The 18,589-nt window shown below is 44.4% G+C and overlaps 1 protein-coding gene across 6 annotated transcripts in view; it reads right to left on the bottom strand.

The window, feature by feature from the left end:
* The window catches only part of CDC14B (cell division cycle 14B), a 2,772,169-nt gene that overhangs the window by 1,527,799 nt on the left and 1,225,781 nt on the right, over positions 1–18,589 (bottom strand). The window lies entirely within an intron of this gene.

Below are 18,589 nucleotides of genomic sequence, written 5' to 3'. Positions count from 1 at the left end.
TCTTAAAGTCTCAAAAGTAAAAGTGAAACAATTTAGGAATGAAATTTGAAACCATACTTCATTTAAAATAAGTTTGTTCATATTAAAAAAACTTTCAAAGGTACAACCATCCCCCTGCAATGCCCATTCTTCTGACTGAAGAGTCAGGGACAGAAAGGCGGGAAAGTCCAGCTGTGCACACTTACCATAAATGTAGATGTTAGAAAGGCTTCACTGTTGCAACACCACCACTTGTGATTTCCTGTCATCCCAAATACCAGAGATTTCCCCCCTTGTACTAGGCCCAGCAAATGCCTTTCCCTATTGCATCAGCATGTCAAAAGAAAGAATGTTAGGAAAAGTGTGTACCCACACCAACCCACATTAAGGTACCGAGAGGATGGTGGGAGCGCCTCCCTCTTTCTATAACTTGTGAGTCCTCCAAAGTTTTCTTACTGCAAAAGTAAAGACACTACCCTCTACATCTGTGGTACGTACACATAACTGTACAATGTTCATCATGCTTCACTGTTGCAGTAATAACACTTGGAGAATTTACAAAGCTATAGAAAGAGAGGGGCTGGCAGAAAATCTTCTGAAGGGGAGACAAGTTTTAAAGCACTGCTGAGCCAAAGTCAGCTCTAGCCCTTGAAGTAGAGAACAGACTGTACCAAGGGACCAGGTGGCTGCCTCCTGAATGGCCGAGCTAGTCACTCCCCTGACAAAGGCAGTGGCAGCTGCAGTGGTTTTGGTGGAATGTGGCTTAATTTGCTCAGGCAACCTCTTGGCACAGTACCTTCTCAAAAGAAAATGCAATTTGAACTTCATTTAGAAACAGTCTGCTTATAGCTTTCTGTGGTTTGTTAAATTTAAAAGTTATGTCCTTACCATAACTTGGTATCTGTGTTTTCCATTCGTTCTTTCTCACTACTGGGTTCGGATCCGACTAAGCCACATTTTTACAGACTTCAGTTCCAGCCTCGAGCTCCTCCCACTACCCACAATGCTCTACATTGTACTCAACCTCCTCAGATCAAATTTGCTGCTGGGATTTGCTTAAACACTGAAGACACTTCATAAAAGATAAGGAAAGAAGAAAGCCAGAGGCTCAAACAAGGGAATGCAGTGACCCTATATAAACTTCTACAGATTCTCTAGGAAACCTTAGGTTGGGGGATGGTTGGTGACGAAGAATGAATGCTCAAAACATATACCAAGTTATAGTAAGTACATAACGTCTAAATCTAATAAGATTTTCATTCTTCCTCACGACTGGATCCGAGTCCCCAGCTACGTAATTAGCAGGAGGCCTCAAGGGAGGATATGGCCTGTCAAAGCAAAAAGAAGCTTTGCTTCTGGAGGCAATGTCCAATTTATAACCGGTCTCAAATGTATGAGATTTTGACCAAGTAGCTGTTGCACAAATATCACTGATGGAAGCTCTAGAGGAAAAAGCAGCTGAAGCTGAAGTAGCCATATATCTGACAGAATGCACTTTTGGAGGACAATGCAATTTCAGGCCACAGTTGGCGTAAATGAAAGGGATACAGTCTGTAATCCATTTAACCAGTATAACTTATTGCTTTCTGTAGAAACTTCGGGATTAGCAGTAAGGGGGTAAGTATAAAGGAGACCGGAGGGCCAATCAAACTAGAGTATCCCTCAGGGACTCCCTCGGAGGGAGGATCATAGCCAAGTACCAGCTGCACTTGTTCTGCAGGGACACCAACAGATCGCAGGTCGGGTAGCCCCCATCAGCTGAAAAATCAAATTCGCTAATGATAGATTGAAGGACCATTTGTATGGGGTCAACATGACTTGCTGAGTTGGCCTGCCACAACACTAGACTTCCCCCTCTATATGAGTTGCAATCAGAAATCAGTCAGAACTTATCGACCATTCCCAGACCCTCATGGCCTCTCTGCACAGAGGATATCATCAGGTTCCTCCTTTGTTTGTTAATATACCAGACTACGGACATGTCTGTGCATATCAATGTTCTGGTGATGAGAGAGATGGTCCTAATGTTGCAAGCTTTTCAGGACGTTCTCCAATTTAGGAACTATTACATTTCACAATCTGGTCTCTAATGAAGTTGATTGTGCCTTGGACCATCTTCCCCTTGAAATGTCCCACCCTAGACGGGAAGAGTCTGTGGCCACAGTGGCTGTAAAGAGGGAAGTATTAACAGTCTGCTAAGGAGAAAATCGTTTGAAAGAATTCACCATAGTAAGTACCTCTTGCAAATGGGTGTCAATTTGATAGGAACAGATAAAGGCTAGTAAAGAATAGACCATTAAACAGCCAATGTCCACTGGAGAACTTGCATTAAAAAATAGGGCCAACAGAAAAAGACTGATGATGGCCACCACAGAACCCAGAGCTTGCCGGTGGTGAAGGAAGATCTAAAATAGTCTGAACATGGTCTCTCAATGTCTGAAAGCGATGGTGGACAAAGATGAAACTTGAGCAGTTATATCCAGGAGAATCCAAATGAAGTCCAGCTTTTGAACCGGGGATAGAAGAGATTTTTTTCCCCGAGATTCACAGTGATGCCTAGGGTTTGGAAATCTGAAACAATCTCTGGCCTGTATAAGTTGATGCTTGGTTGGGGCAGTTAGAAGCCAGTTGTGTAAATAAGGAAACACACCGAATCCCTGAAATCGGAGATGAGCTGCAACTACTGCCAAGCACTTGGTAAACACCCTGGGGCCTGTGGTGAGTCCAAAGGGCAGTACTCTGCATCGGAATGGACTGGCTCCCAGCAGAAAGCACAGATGACTTTCTGAAACTCCTGTCCCTCTTAATGTGGTAGTATGAATCCTTCAAGTCTATAGAGCACATTCAACTGTTCTTCTGCGGCAGTAGAAGCATAGACTGAACCATGACCATCCGGAACTTCAACTTCTTCATGTACTGATTTAGATTGCTTAAATCCAAAACTGGTCTTGGGCCCCGATTTTCTTTGGCACTAAAAAACAGCAGGAGTAAGTTCGTAATCCTCTGTCCGGTTGGGACCTTTGGGATTTCTTGTATTGTATACTCTCCTATGACTGGGTGGAATTTTGGGGAATCTCCTCCATTTCTCTGGAGGTGGAAGGGAAAATGGAATATAATGGCCTCTGGTGATTATGCTTAACACTCGTGTGTTTATTATTTCGGTCCAGCATTTGGCAGTAGTAAAACAACCCCCAAATGCTCCCAGAGTACAGCAGTCAAGCAGCACTTCAGGAGTGCTGGTAGGGCTCATCAGAGAAAGGTTTCCTGCACCCCTGATTCTCTGGACCCCCCTCAGCCTCTGGGGCAGTGTCACCCATTGAAATCTCCACCTCCTCCTCTGCCCCAGAGGAAGAATCCCCATGTTGCTCTGGGAAAGAACCCTGCGATTTTCTGAACCAGGTTCTCTTACCTCCTTCACTTTTTTTTTTTTTTTTGAGAAACTCCGTTGAGGGTTAGAAAACTTGATCCCTATGGCAGAAAGAGTCTTTCCTTCCTTCTTGTGGTGGGTCAGAGTATCTTTGACAGAAGGCCAGAACAAAGATGAGCCATCAAAGGGTGCAATGACAAAAGAAGCCCTGAAAGGCTCCACAAAGCTTCATCCTGGCATGTCTCCTGATAGCAATGCCTGAGGTGGCTGCCCAATAAGGAACCCTCTGCTGAATGGGAGAGAAGCCTCATGGAGGAGTTAGACAATGAGGAGAGAATAGCCAACTGGGGAGACACTTTCTTGAAGTCCTCCAGCTACATGCTCTCAGCTACAGATTCATGAGAGCTCCTTAACCAAATCTCTCTGCAATTTAGTAAAATGTGCCAAATAATTTAACCCTCTCAGCAAGAAGATATCAGAGGCATAAATGCACTTGCCGAACCTGTCTAATGCTCTGGACTTAATGTTCGGTGGATGGACAGTTGAGCTCCATTCGGCTAGCTCTTTTTTGGTAGCCACTGCCACAACCATAAGATCTACAGGTATGCTCTTGGTCCAGTGAAGGCTGTCCTTGGGGAGGGAGATAGAAACTTGTCTGGATGTTTTGGTATTAACTCGATCATGTCCGGCTCCTTTCAGGCCAGGCGGGAGACCATATTTATACGGTCCTCGGTTTGGGGGGGGTCACAAGATGAAGACTGGGCTGTCCCAAAAGCTTGCACAAACACAGACACTTCAGCAGAAGGATTTAGGGCTGCCCAACCACCTCTTTGCTAAGGATTTCTAGTACAGCTCCAAAGGAGACACTCCGGTGGTGATTATGGGAATCCCTCTCCCTCTTCAAAGTTCATGTCCTCTGTGACAGACTTCTGAGGGGAGTCTGTGTGCCATCTTTTGCATGTCATCTTGCGAGAGACCACCTCCGTGGGATGATCAGGGGCTGTATCAGAAGAAGAGGGGCCTCCCTCTAGCAGCATGTCTTGGAGGCTTGTCAACACAGGCTAACCCTGGACAGGTATGAAGGACTCAGAAGTCAGAAAGTGAGGGATGACAGGGAGGATCGCAGATCTGAGAAGTCAGGATTCTGTGAGAAGAGAATACCCTTTCCCACCACCTGGAAGGCAAATGGACGTGAGGACATATTTCCCAAATGCCTCGGAGCTGAAGCAGCTGACGACGACAGAGGAGGGACACTCGCGGATCACAGGTCGTCAGAATCGGACTGGAATTGTCAAGCACTTAAGTGCCGAGGATAAGGGATGCCTCCGATAAGGACAGTGTCGAAACCCCTACCCCCAGATCTGATACCGACACCAGGGGTCTGACACCCGCTACAATCAAAGGATCTCAGAGCAGAGCCAGTCAGGGTAACTGTCGGAAATGAGGAAAACGAAGTTTCTCAGATCAGAGGCCAACTCTTCTGTGTGTCTGCGATCCTGGGACTCTGAAACAGGAGGATGGATAGGAGAAACAGATCTGGCTTGAGATACTGGAGCACTCACAGATCCGGAACTGGATGAAGTAAACCCCTCATCTGAATCTGGGCTCTGAGGAACCTCAACATGAACTTCTCCACATCTATCTCAGAAAGGCTCCTGGAGGATCTGGACGAAGCCACCGACAGTGGTCTTGATCGTCTGGTGGGAGTCTGCAAAATTTTTCGTCATAAGGTTGGAGAAATACTGACCTAATGGACACATCAGGAGTTTGGCTCCAGACTCTCAAATCCAAAGAACTGGGATCCAAGGAAAAAGCAGGTGGTCTTAGAGAAGTAACTGTAATCATATTTCCTGTCAGCTCTGAGGGAAGATGTCCCAGATCTACAGGAGCCTAAACAGGGATTAGGTCCAACGACTTTGGATCTGAAGGTTTAGATACCTTTGCAGGTTTGCTTTGTGCATCGGAAAGTGGGATTTTGTGCCCACGTTCCATAAAAGAAGTTATGTCTTACCATAACATTAAATCTGTGTTGTTCATCATCGTTCATACATCACTGATGGGGTTCGGTTCCGAGCACTCGGAAGAGAGTCTGCCCATTATCAAGCTCGTGCCAGCTAAAACACTCTAGAGCTAAGTCTCTACCCAGAATGCCCTTCTCCCAGTTACCTAAGATCGAGTTTGCTAAGAAAGGGAAGTAAAGCCAGGGCCACTTATGCGCAAGTACCTTAGGGCACCAATTAGACCCAAAGCATCTTCTAGGAGCCTTTGGAGGGGGAAGGAGGGTGGGAAGTGATGAATGAAAGAAGATGAACAACACAGATGGAAAGTTATGATAAGACAACTTCTTTATCTGATGTTGTTCATCTTTCCATTTATCACTGATGGGACAGAATCCCAAGCTACCTTGAGGTCCATGGGTGGCCCTTATGGAAGAACACTCCTGAGTACAATGAGCAGAAAGCAGCTCTCCCTCTGGAGGTCATGTCCAATTTGTAATGTTTGATAAAGGTATGAGGCTTAGCCCAAGTAGCTGCTGCACACGTCATCCATGGAAGCCCTGGACTGCAATGCTATAGATGTTGCCATAGATCTCGTGGAGTGAGCTTTAACTTTTGGTACGGGTTCATTATGGAGAGTACAGATGAAACGTATGCAGTCCCTTAGCCATCTTGATAATGTAACCTTGGAAACAGCTTCTCCCATTTTAGGTCCAGAAAAAGAAAAGAAAAGCTGTTCAAATCTACGGATAGCTTTGGTCCTGTCTAGGTAAAATCTCAATTGTCTATGTACGTCTGAGTGAAAGCAATACTCTTCTCTATTGGCAAAATTCGAAAAAAACAACACACTGGTAGATCACTGGACTGGTTAATGGAAAATTCAGAAAAAACTTTGGGAAGAAAGGATGGGTTCGTCTGAAGTGACACTCTGTCTTTATGAAAGACCAGCTAGGGCTTCTTGATACACAATGCCTGCAGCTCCGAGACTCTTCTGGCAGAGGTAATGGCTACCAGAAACAAAGATTTCCAAGACAAAAACTTTAGGCCACACTTAGCAGCAGGCTCAAAGGGTTTTTGAGTCAAAAACTTAAGGACTAGAGGGAGATTACATGGTTCCACAAGCTGTCCGACAGGAGGCCTGAGATGAGAGGTCCCCCTGAGGAAAGCCTTGCAAAGGCGCAGAGAGAAGACAGGTGTCATCTATACCATTGTGAAAATTGGAAATTGCCGCTAGATGCACTCGTACTATAGAGGCAGAGGCTCCATTACCAAAAAACTTAGCCAAGTACTGAAGCACTAAAGTAACAGGAGCCGAATATGGGTTTAGCATGTTATCCTTGGACCAGCTGGAGAACCTTTTCCATTTATCCTGATACAGTCTTCTAGTGGATGGTTTGTGAGAGGCCAGAATGATGTCTCGAACAGGAGAGGAGAGACTAGCTTGCCTGGCAACTAATGGAAATGGATAAACCAAGCTATCGGCTTGAGACTGGAAAGATTTGGGTGAGTAATCAGATCTGGTAGAGGGTCCAGAATCAACAGCAGGTATACTAGGTGAGGCCGAAGAAAGGGGAACCAAATTTGCCGAGACCAGAATTGGGCTACGAGGATCACTTTGCATCTCAACCGAAGAGCTTTCTTTAGAAATTGTGGGATCAGAGGGATGGGAGGATAAACATAAAAAAGTCCCGTGGACCAATCATAGATCAGAGCGTTCCTTGGTGACCCCCCTCCGGGGGGATGGAGGGCGTAATAGCTGCTACACTTGGTGTTTGATGGGGAAGAAAAGATCGCAGTAAGGCTGGCCCCAGTGGCTGAAGATTACAGACGTCACCTCGGGGTTGAGGGACCATTCATGGGGCATGAGGAAGCATCTGCTCAGTTTGTCCGCAATCACATTGGAGCTCCCAAGGATATTCGTTGCTATCAGAAAGCGGTTGGAAGCTATCGCCCACTGCCAAATTCTCATGGCTTCTCTACATAGGGGGTAGGACTTGGTTCCTCCTTGCTTGTTGATGTACCAGACCACTGACATATTGTCTGCTGGAAATGCAATTTTCCCAGAAGGGAGAGCTGAATGGAAGGCCTGCAATGCTAACAGCATGGCTCGCAGTTTCAGAAGACTTATGCAGGTAGACCTCTGAGGTGGACCATGTGCCTTGGACAGTCTTTCCCTGGAAATGGCCCCCCACCCAATCAGGGAAGCATCCGTGGTCATCTAGATATGGAAACACCCAGAATCATTTTAGTCTAAAGTCAGCTATTACCACTGCCATGCATTTCATGAACACACTGGGGGCTGTAGAGAGACAAACGGCAGGGCACGGAACTGGTAATGACTAGCTCCTAAGCAAAAGAGAAGCAGACTTCTGGAGCATTTGTCCATCCTGGTGTGGTAATGCGCACCCCAGAGATCTACAGAGCACATCCAATCACCTTTTCTTAAAAAGGGAAAGATGGACTGAACCGTGACCATCTGGAATTTGGTTTGGGTGACAGACTTGTTTAAACTGCTCTGATCCAAAATGGGTCTCCAGTCCCCTGTCTTTTTTGGCACTGTGACAACCGTGCCCTGGCCCAGCAATCAAGGAGCCTCAATCCTCACCACTAACACCTGGGAGGTAGTCTCATAGAAGAGAAAAGGATAACCAATACACACAGTAAAGTACAATTTCCCTGAAGTGCACACAGAGAACACAGTCTGGGGCTGGTAGCTCCCTTGCTCACCAGGTCCCCAATAAGATTCCCCACTGGCACAGCTATAGGGCCCAGGTCTCAGCCTAACTGGGCAAGCTAAATCCTTCAGCACCCTCTCTGTCCAACCAGTGCTTCGTGTCCCTGTCGAGTAGCTGATACACCACACAAACACTTTGAGATAAGTATTTATACAACTTCACAGACACTCCTTGGAAAGGCTGACACAGATTCTCCAACTGTGCCCCTTTACCCAGACTATACAGTAGTAATTACTGCCACCACCCAGTTAATATCAGCTACTAAAAGGCCCTTAAAAGGGTGCCCAATTATTACTGTGCAATATTAATATCCAATGGTAGTATGACTAACAGTCAAGGCTTACTTTAGAGTGGCCTATTACAATAAGCTCTATAAATATATGCAATGTACTCTAGAGCTTATCTCTACACAAAGCAACCACAGGTAGAATGTTTAAACATATCTAATAATAAATAATAAAAACGCAAGACAAAACTACTATACCACAGAGATATCTAAGAGTTCAGAGATCACACAGAAACTTAAAATAATACAGTAGGACAGGTCTGCTTTCAAAGAAAAATACCTAAATAATCTTTACTAGCTTTAACTATTCCTACAAGAAATCACAGTGCTAAAACTTACATGTGAACACAAGGCAGAGTGCTGATAAGTTAGATATCCAAGACCAAAATGCTTACAGTCTCTTGAGAGAAATAGAATTTAAACATTACTAACAAACATGTTTGCTGGGTCCCTCCTCAAATTACATAATTTTTGACACTTAGGCTTTCCCAGGCAAATAAACTGCATTATTTAGAAATCTAACACCTGCACAGAAACTTACAATAGAAGACATTTCACATGTACATTCTAGCAGAAACTAGAGCAATAAAGCACTTTCCACATCTAAATTCTGCTCATAAACTTTAGCCTTAAAACAATGGCATGAAACCATCATCCAGACGCAGTGCAGCTGAATTCTAACATGAAAGAGTCACAACATGCTTCACTGGGCCAGTAGAGAGCAATGTTGTCACATATTTTGCAGTGCCACATTTCACAGTATTCTTTACGCTCAAGCAACATGCCTGTATTTTACATTTATAATTTAGAAAACATGCCTGTATTTTATATTTATTTATACAGTTGATAGAATTATGTATCAAATTCTATTTGACTAGGCTGACGCCTTCGCCCATCTCTCCCCAATCGTCACAGGCACCAAAAAGAATCTAGAGAAAAATCTGAATCAGCGCTGGTCAGGTGGGACTGGCTGGATGACTCTTTATTGAGACAGCTTTATAATCTCTAAAGGTGCGTCTTCCCTTTGACTGGGTGCACTGTCGGGAAGTTTTCTTGGAAATTTTGGCTCACAAGAAAGCGGAACGGTGTAACCTCTAGTGATGATATATATTTGACAGGCACCTTGGTGCAGAGAGAAATGACCCATGACTGCTTCCAGACGTAAGCAATCGGGCCACACCTGAGGAGTGCTGAAAAGGCTGTCCAGAGAAAGAGTCCCCGGAGGCTTGGTTACAAGGATCCCATCTGCCTCTATAGGGGCATCTTCCAGAATGGTTAACCCCGCTGCCTCTGGGAGTATCACCACCACATGCGGCACAGACAGGACCCTGAGATTTCTTATGCCACATTTTTCCACTCCTCTGATTCCTGGAGAAGGTACGTTGAGGACTGGAAAACCGTAGGCCTACAGCGGACAGGGTTTTTCTGTCTTGCACGGACCTGGCTAGCATATCCTTCATTTTGGACACAAAAAGGGACGAAGCTTCGATGGGACCATACAGAAAAGAAGACTTGAAAGATCCGCGAGGTCATCAATGTTCATCCAAGCATGATGCCTCATAATGCCTGAACCCACTGCTCTAGCCACCCCCTTCGGTCCCATGACACCAACCTCATGGACAAGTTGGATATTGACTCCAGGGTTGCGAGCTATGAGGCCACTTTGACCCTGTCCTTGTCAGACAACAGTCCTGCAAGCATCCCAGAGAGTTCGGAGATCAAGTCCCTCTGGAGCCTTGTAAAGTGAGCCAAATAATTCAGGGACCATATAGCAAAGGTCCCTGATGCAAAAAGACGCTTTCCAACTCAGTCCACCACCAAGGACTCCATGTTGGGCTGGTGGACAGCAAGACTTTCCTCAACCAAGTCCTTTTTCGTGGCCGCCATCACCATAGCATCAACTGCTAACCCTTTGGACCAATGCGGGTTCTCCTTGCAAGGGGAAAAAATTTTGTCTGGTCTCTGAAGGATTGCCTCAATGGAATCAGGGTTCTTCCAAGCACGCTGCACAATTACCTGGACGAGCTCGTCGGAAGGCGAGGTCACCCAAGAGGTAGAAGGCCAGGGGCGAAAAGCCTGCAGCAATACGGACTCCTCAGTTGAAAGGTTGGAGTGCTTCCAGTCACCTCTCTGCTTTAACATCTCCAGAATGTCTCCAAAGGAGACATCAGGAGGTGACCAAGGGGACCCTTCATCATTGTAATCCGTGTCTTCCGTTAAGGACTCCTCAGGTGAGTCCATGTGCTTCCTCTTGCACGTCTTCTTTCGAGAGGGCTCCTCAGTAGGGATCTCTGAGGACTCGGATGAGTGGGTATCCTGAACGTGTCCTGCGGCTTCTCTGCCCAGTGTCCTGGGAGGGTGGTCTGTGACAGCTGTAGCTCAGGGGGTGAAAACTTGGGTTCCGACATCAAAGGAATGCTTCTAGAAGCAAGAGCCCTCTCCATTGTGCAGAAGGCAGGCACGCCCAAAGTGGGATGGAAGTCCAGAACCGAGAAAGACAACCTTGGGACCAGAGTCACACCCCGCTCCAATGAATCCACCCCCATGGATGGAGCCTCAAGCAAGACCGGCACGGACGCAGCCATCTGAGCAGAGAATGGAACCGAGGAGAGAGGTGGTTCCGTACCCTGCACCAACGCTCCTGTCCACGAATCCTCAGATTGAGGAAGGACCGGTTCAGCGGGAACCGAAGACCAAAGGGACAAACTCGGAGCCTGAGTGAGATGCACTGTAAGTGCCGAGGTGATGGGCTCCAAGAAAGATGTCGGAGCAGAAGACTACAGAACCAAGATGGTCGGAGGACTGTAAGATGTAGTCTGTGGATAAGGCAACCCAAGTCCTGCAGGTGGACTGGACTTAGAAAGTGAAGGAATCCCCCTAACTAACAACAGCTGGTCTACAAGATGCAACACATGTTCTGAAAGGCTCCTGGTGGATCTAGTGGATACTCCAGACGGAGAGTCAGGATGTTTGAGGAATGGGCGATACGCTTGGCCCAGAAATGTAGTCGAAGGTGTGCCCTGAGCTGATGTGGCTACAGGTGCTGAAGTGGAAAAAGGCAAAGTAAGGTATATGATCGGTGCCGGAGACGGGGCTGGTGCCAAAACAGGCATCGGTATCGAATGTTTTGAGATGGTCAGAGCTGAAGAGAGATTTATGCTGACGATAACTTAGGGGACCTTTGCTTTCCCAAGCTTGCTTTGATCACCTGATGGTGAAGAAGGGAACAGAGCGGGATCTCTCTTTGTCCTTAGAAGGAGGGGTTGAGATCTCCATCGCAGAAATTACCTTTAAGAAGGGAGAGTTCAGTAACCCTTTCAGAATGAGTCTTTTTGCACTCAAGTGTGTGTTGGCTGAAACTCTGACAAATGTCACATGGAGGCTGCACTGAAAGATGGGCCACTCCAAAACAGTATACACAGTCATCATGAGAATCACTATTAGGTAACTTGCCCTTAGAAGAAGTACAATGCTTAAACCCTGAAGTACCCTTCCTATCCAACATCTTGGTAGAAAAATACCACATATCAACTGCATAATCCAACTATAATGACGTCAACTCCGTTCAAAATATCACAAATATAACAATACACTGAATAAAGGTTAAACAGACGAAACACCACCAAACATACTAATTGCTTAATAAAATAATAAAATAAGAAAATATCCAAAAATTTTTACACAAATATTAAAAAGGATTCACTTAGCTGAAAGGCAGCTTTACAGCGACATGGCAAATGAGATACGAGGTAACAGGGAGAAGGGTATTCTAGTTAGAGACTTATCTCAAGAGTTTTTTTGGATGGTGCGACCTTGGTAATAGGTCGACTCAGTTCTGAAGGCTAGGAACCGAAACCCATCAGTGATGAATGAAAGATCATCAACATCAGATCAGTGCTTAAAACCAGCAGTTCTGTTGGATGCAACACTAACAATACTACTACTACTAACAGCAGCAGCAACCAGTTACAAGCACAGGAAAAAAAGCTTAACTGTCAGAAACAAAGACTCTACAAATTCAAACTACTTGTACAACCTTTTTTTTTTTTAAATCAGAAAAAGAAAAGGAAGTTTAATAGAGATATCCAAAAAGGACTAAAAAGGCAGAAGGAACAGCAGTTAAGACACCAAAAAAATAAAGCCTCAACACCAGCAACTACTAGTGGGAGGGGAAGTACAAAGGTGAAAAGGTAAAATACAAGAAGAAAGACTTAATACTACTTAACTGTCACACAAAAGGAAACACTCTAATGAACACTTGAGAATGGAGAACCACATCGGTCAGCAATGGTGGCAAACGAGATCTGAGGAGGTTGACAACAGTGCACAGCACTGTGGGAAATGGGAGGAACTCAACGCTGGAACCCAAGTCTGTAAAAATGTGGCCAATATGGATTAGAGGCTCAAATCCATAACCCAATCATGAGGAAGAATGAAAAGGCATCAGATGCAAAGGTTAAAATAGTTGGCCAGATTTCAGGAGGCTCAGTCTTCTGCAGATAAAAGCTTGAGGTCTCTGTGCACATCTAAGAAGTGAAGGGCTCTTTCTCCTTTGTTCTGTGCATCAGGGAAGAAAAGTAAACTGTATGGCCAGATTTACACGGACTCACATAACTACTTTAGGTAAAAAGGAGGGGTTGGCTCTCAAAGAAACTATCCTTGTTTAATCTATTAAAAAGGGTTTTCTACATGAGCATTTCAAGCTCAGAAATCCTTCTGAATGAAGTGAGATTCTCCAAGAAGACAGTTTTCCAGGCAGTAAATTTGAAGTCCAAAGAGGCTGCAGGCTTCAAAGGAGGCAAGGCAAGTTTTTTCAACACAAAATTTAGGTTCCAGGATAGGATAAGGGCCTTCTAGGTGGTCCTGACTGTTACCTTTCACTGTTGCAGTATTCCTTACTAAAGGGAAATCCTAGACAGGATAACCATACGTCCAGGCAGCATACCAAACCCTTAGGCCTTTCCAAATATCATACATCAGACTTATGTCCTACATCCAGAATGTAGGTACATACATGACTTATGGCACCTAATCCCCAGGAAAACCACATTCCAACAGGAAAAAAAGAAATAGCATGTGCATCCAGAAAGGGAAGAAAGATGACCCCTTGGACAGAGGGCAAGGAAACAGAACAAAGAAGGGGAAAGGAGGAGGGACAGAATACTGCAACAGTGAAAAGTTGGATATAGACTGTTATGGTACGTTCTAACATAACTATACTATGCCCCTTCCATATCACAGTTAAAGTATTCCTTACTAAAGGGAGAGTACAAAAGCTTCTGTCAAGGAAGGGAGGAAAAAACAACTAAAGAGAGCTCCAAAAAAACTACGTATGATGACCCTGGTAAATACAGCTCTGGCTCTCGAAATTGCATCTAACTTGCAGTGTTTAGTCAAAGTATGCACCGAAGACCAAGCAGCAGCTTCCAAAATGGATCCTGATCCATTTAAAAGCCACAATAAGATACTGCTCTGGTAGAATAAGCTTAAAATAAGAAAACTGCTTGCCATGAAAACAATAGAAAACAGAAATGACCTCAGAAATCTAAGCAGAGATGATTTGCTTAGAATCAGCTAAACCCAATCTGTTGGCATGAAAAATAACAGCCGCTCAGATTTCCCAACATCTTTAATCTTTTCCAAATATTATCAGCTCTCTATAAAAATCAAAGTATGAAGGATCTTCGCACCACTATTTTGAGGAGAAGGGAAAAAGGAGAACTGGACTGACTTAAGGACAAGTCAATGAACACATTGGGCATAAAATAAAAAAAATTTAAGTCCCAAAAAGGCAGAATGTGCTTTCTTTAAGGCCTAAGAAGAAGCATGTCTTTTAAAAACTTTTTAATTTCAAGCCTAAAGGAAAGTGGCATATCCAAAGGCAGACAAACAAATTGCTGACAAATGAGCTTCAACAGTTGTGTATGCCAGCCCAGAATTGTGCAACTTGCAACAATAAGTAAAATAGTTATGTACTTTTCATAACTTATGTGTTATCTGTAGTCACTATTCAGCACGAATGGGACTAGGATCAGACCTCGGATCTGAGTCAGCACACTTAAACAGCTTAGCCTCAAGCTCCTCCCATTCCGTAATGCTCTACTGCCCTCTAACCCCTCAGATCGAGTTTGCAATAAAGAAAGACAGACAGAAAAGACCTGCCACCAGAGAAGGTCCACTAAAGTCTTGCCAATCCTTCAGAATGGGGTATGGAGGGTGGAATTGTGATGAATGGTGACTATGGATAACACATACACCAAGTTATGGTAAGTACATAACTATTACTCTAATGTTATCCTAGTCACCATTCATCACGTACGGGTCAGAGTCCCCAGCTACCCAACCTTTTTGGGTGGCTTCATGGAAGGACATGCCGAAGAACAATGGAGTCAAAGGAAGCCCTTCCCACTAAGAACTAAGTCAAGCTTGTAATGAGAAATAAAAGTATGAGGTGAAGACCAAGTTGCTGCTGCACAAATGTCATCAAAGGAATGATTAGCTGAGAAGGCCGCTGATGTAGCCACAAATCTGGTAGAATGAGCCTCAACTGGTCCAGCCAAAGGAGTACCAGAAGAGAAGTTTTTGAGAGACATGCACCGAGAAATCCAGCTGGAAATAGAAAATTTAGTAACAGTGTGGCCCTTCCAGTTGACTGAAAATGCAACAAGCAATTGATAAGAGACAAAACTGCTTAGTTCAGAGCAAATAAAAATGAAGCTGTCGAATATCTAAGGTATATAAAATGTATTCCCTTTTAATAGCATAATTAGAAAAGAACACTGGGAGTTGGACAGACTGAGGTTCACTTCAGTAGCCACTTTTGGCATAAAGGAAGGGTTGGGTTTCAAAGCCACTATATATTTATGACATACCAAATAAGACCTATTGGTAAGAGCCTGCAATTCTGATACTCTTTTTGATGAAGTTAATCACCACCAAAAAGGCAGTCTTCCAAGAAAGAAATCGAAGTCACAGAATGCAGAAGGCTCAAAAGGGGGTCTAGAGATTGCAGCACCAGAGAAAGGTCCCACGGTGGAAAAGGGTTCTTGAGTGGAGGACACAAAAAGCGACACCTTTCAAGAAGGCTTTGCAGAGACGAGAAAAGAATGCAGGTGCGTTACTGAAATGAAAGTTCGAAATTGCTGCCAACTGAACTTTCATCGTAGAGAAGCCAGCGCCCTCCTAAAAAAGGAAGACAGGAAAAGAAGTTCAGAAATAGGAGCCAAAAAGGGATCCATATTCAGACCTTTAGCCCACATAGAGAATCTCCTCCACTTACTTCTACAAACTCTCTTGGTAGAAGATTTTTGAGAAGCAAGAATAATATCCTTCAAAAGGGATGCAAGCTTGGACTTAGCAAGAATCATTGGAATTGGACAAACCAAGCTGTCAGGCAAAGGTTCTGCAAATTTGGGAGCAGACAGACGTATGGGAGATTAGATCCAGCACTGGATTGAGCATCCAAGGTGGGTGCTTCAGATGACAGTAGAAGAGGGACAGTACAGTTGTGTACACTTACCATAAATGTAGATGTTAGAGTGTATTCACTGTTGCAGTCATTACATTTGGGTAATCTGCTGGCAGGTTGCCCTCAGTCGGCCTGAATATCAAAGTCTTTGGTCCTGCGTCGGTTGCTGTCTCCTCTTCCATGACGTCAGATCATCAGGGGTATAAAACATGCAGCCGATGCCATTTTATTCAGTTTTTCTTGCCCAGATGTCAGGTGCTATCTATCTATCTATATATATATATATATATATATATATATATATATATATATAAAAACAGCAATATATAAATAAATGCACTTTTAGCAACAAACTTTACCTTCATCTAAAAGCAAATACACCACAAAGGCTTTAGAATATAGTGAAGGAAAGAGAAGTTCTAGAAAAAAGGGGGATGGCGGGTGGGTAACCCGAACTGCAACAGTGAATACACTAGAACATCTACATTTATGGCAAGTGTACACAACTGTACTATGTTTTTCATGTTTCACTGTTGCAGTCATTACATTTGGGTAGAATCCCAAAGCTACGGATGGCAGGGTGGAGCTAAATAGCATTAGGAGCGGTTATAAGGCCCTGCAGAACTGCAGTGGCAAAGCCTGCCCTGGACTTAGAGAAGAGAGGCAAATGATAATGTTTTGTAAAAGTATCAACAGAGCTCCAAGTAGCAGCTTCAAGAACGTCTTTGGTTGGAACTCCTCTGAGAAAAGTTGCTGAGGTAGAGGCAGGCCAGGTGGAATGTGACCCGATTCCCTTATGCACTGGTTTACCATGATGCAAGTAGCAGAAATTAATGTAGTGGCTTATCCACTTAGAAATAGTCTACTTTGATATAGCCTTCCCCTCTGATCCTGCAGCAAATGCCACCAGTAGTTGCTCAGACTTTCTTAGAGATTTGGTCCTGTTTAAGTAGAATCTTAGTTGTCTGTGTACGTCCAATGAATGCAAAATCCGCTCCCCTTTGTTCTGCGGATTTGGGTAAAATGTTGGCAGGTGAATAGTTTGGTGAAGAGCCACACTGGACACCACCTTAGGCATAAAGGAAGGATTGGTCCTGAGGGACACCCTGTCTGGGTAAAATGTAATAAAAGGCTCCACAGCCATGAGGGCCTGTAGTTCTGAAACCCTTCTTGCTGAAGTGATTGCCAAAAGGAAAGCTGTTTTCCAAGATAAAAACTTTATATACGCAGTAGCTGCTGGTTCAGAAGGAGGCAGGGTGAGTTTTTCCAGCACAAAATTGAGGTCCCATGCAGGAGTTGGTGATCTTCTGGAAGGCCTTAAATTTTTGGCCGCTCTAAGATACTGTTTTAGCAGAGAATGAGAAAAGATGGGAGGCTCCGTGTTGTAATGAGCCGAGATGGCAGAGGCATGGATTTTTATTGAAGAAAAAGATAGGCCCTTGTCAAGCATCTCAGTCAAGTATTGTAAAATCTGAGGAATATTTGATTTTGCTGTGTCCATCCCTTGTGCTTGGTTCCAAGCACAGAATCTCTTCCATTTATCAGCATAACATTTTCTAGTACTAGGCCTTCTGGCTTCCAACATGACATCCACTGCAGATTTACTGAGAGGTGTTGCTTGGATAATTACATGATCAGCCATGCTGCTAGGTTCAGAGTTTGGAGCTGAGTGCGCAGAATTTGATTGCTCGGTTGAGACAGTAGATGAGGTATTTGAGGCAAGTACTAAGGAGGGAGTTGAGACATATTCCTTAGAATTGGGTACCAGTGCTGGCGAGGCCAGTCTGGGGCAATTAGGACAATTTTTGTTTTTTGCTGTCTGACCTTCATTTAGACCTTGGAGAGAAGAGGCAAAGGAAGAAAGGCATACGCTGATAGGTTTTTCCAAATGAAGGATAGGGCATCCACTTTCCATGCTTGTCTGTGATAAGTCCTTGTACAGAATATGTCCAGTTGATAGTTATGGGGAGAGGCAAATAGATCTACGTCTGGACTCCCCCATTTCTGTGATACCATGCTGAAGACGTGTGGATCCAATTTCCACTCGTGAAGGTCTATAAGATTTCTGCTTAGGTCGTCTGCCAGAGTATTTTGTTTTCCTGGCAGGAATTGTGCTTGTAGATGTACTTGGTAAGTCAAGGTTGTGTCCCACAATGCCATGGCTAGTCTGCAAAGGGGGTAGGAATGTGTACCCCCCTGCTTGTTTAGGTACCACAACTGTGGTGTTGTCCATCTTTAACAGTAGTTGTCCTGGATGAAGTCAGTCCTTGAAGGCCGTCAGGGCATTCTGAACAGCTAGCATCTCTTTCTGGTTGATATGCAGATGCATTTGTTTTGGGGTCCATATGCCCTGAATGCATCTCCCTGCCAGGTGGGCCCCCCAAGCATAGTCTGATGTGTCTGTAGTTAGGGTTTGGGTGGCAGGGGGTAGAGTGAAAGACAGTCCCTTGTTTTGGTGACATGTCTCTGCACACCAAAGAAACTCCTGCTGTAGGCAGGGAATGAGAGGAATCATGGTTTCCAGACTGTGACAATGTTGACTCCATAAACTTTTTAGATACCATTGATGTTTCCTCATATGTAGTCTTGTTTTGGTGACATGTCTCTGCACACCAAAGAAACTCCTGCTGTAGGCAGGGAATGAGAGGAATCATGGTTTCCAGACTGTGACAATGTTGACTCCATAAACCTTTTAGAAACCATTGATGTTTCCTCATATGCAGTCTTGCATATGGAATTAGTAGAATGCAAGATGCC

Source organism: Protopterus annectens, chromosome 17.part0, assembly GCF_019279795.1.
Source record: "Protopterus annectens isolate FY-2018-M chromosome 17.part0, PAN1.0, whole genome shotgun sequence".
NCBI lineage: Eukaryota > Metazoa > Chordata > Ceratodontiformes > Protopteridae > Protopterus > Protopterus annectens.
This window is presented reverse-complemented; position numbering and strand designations above follow the sequence as displayed.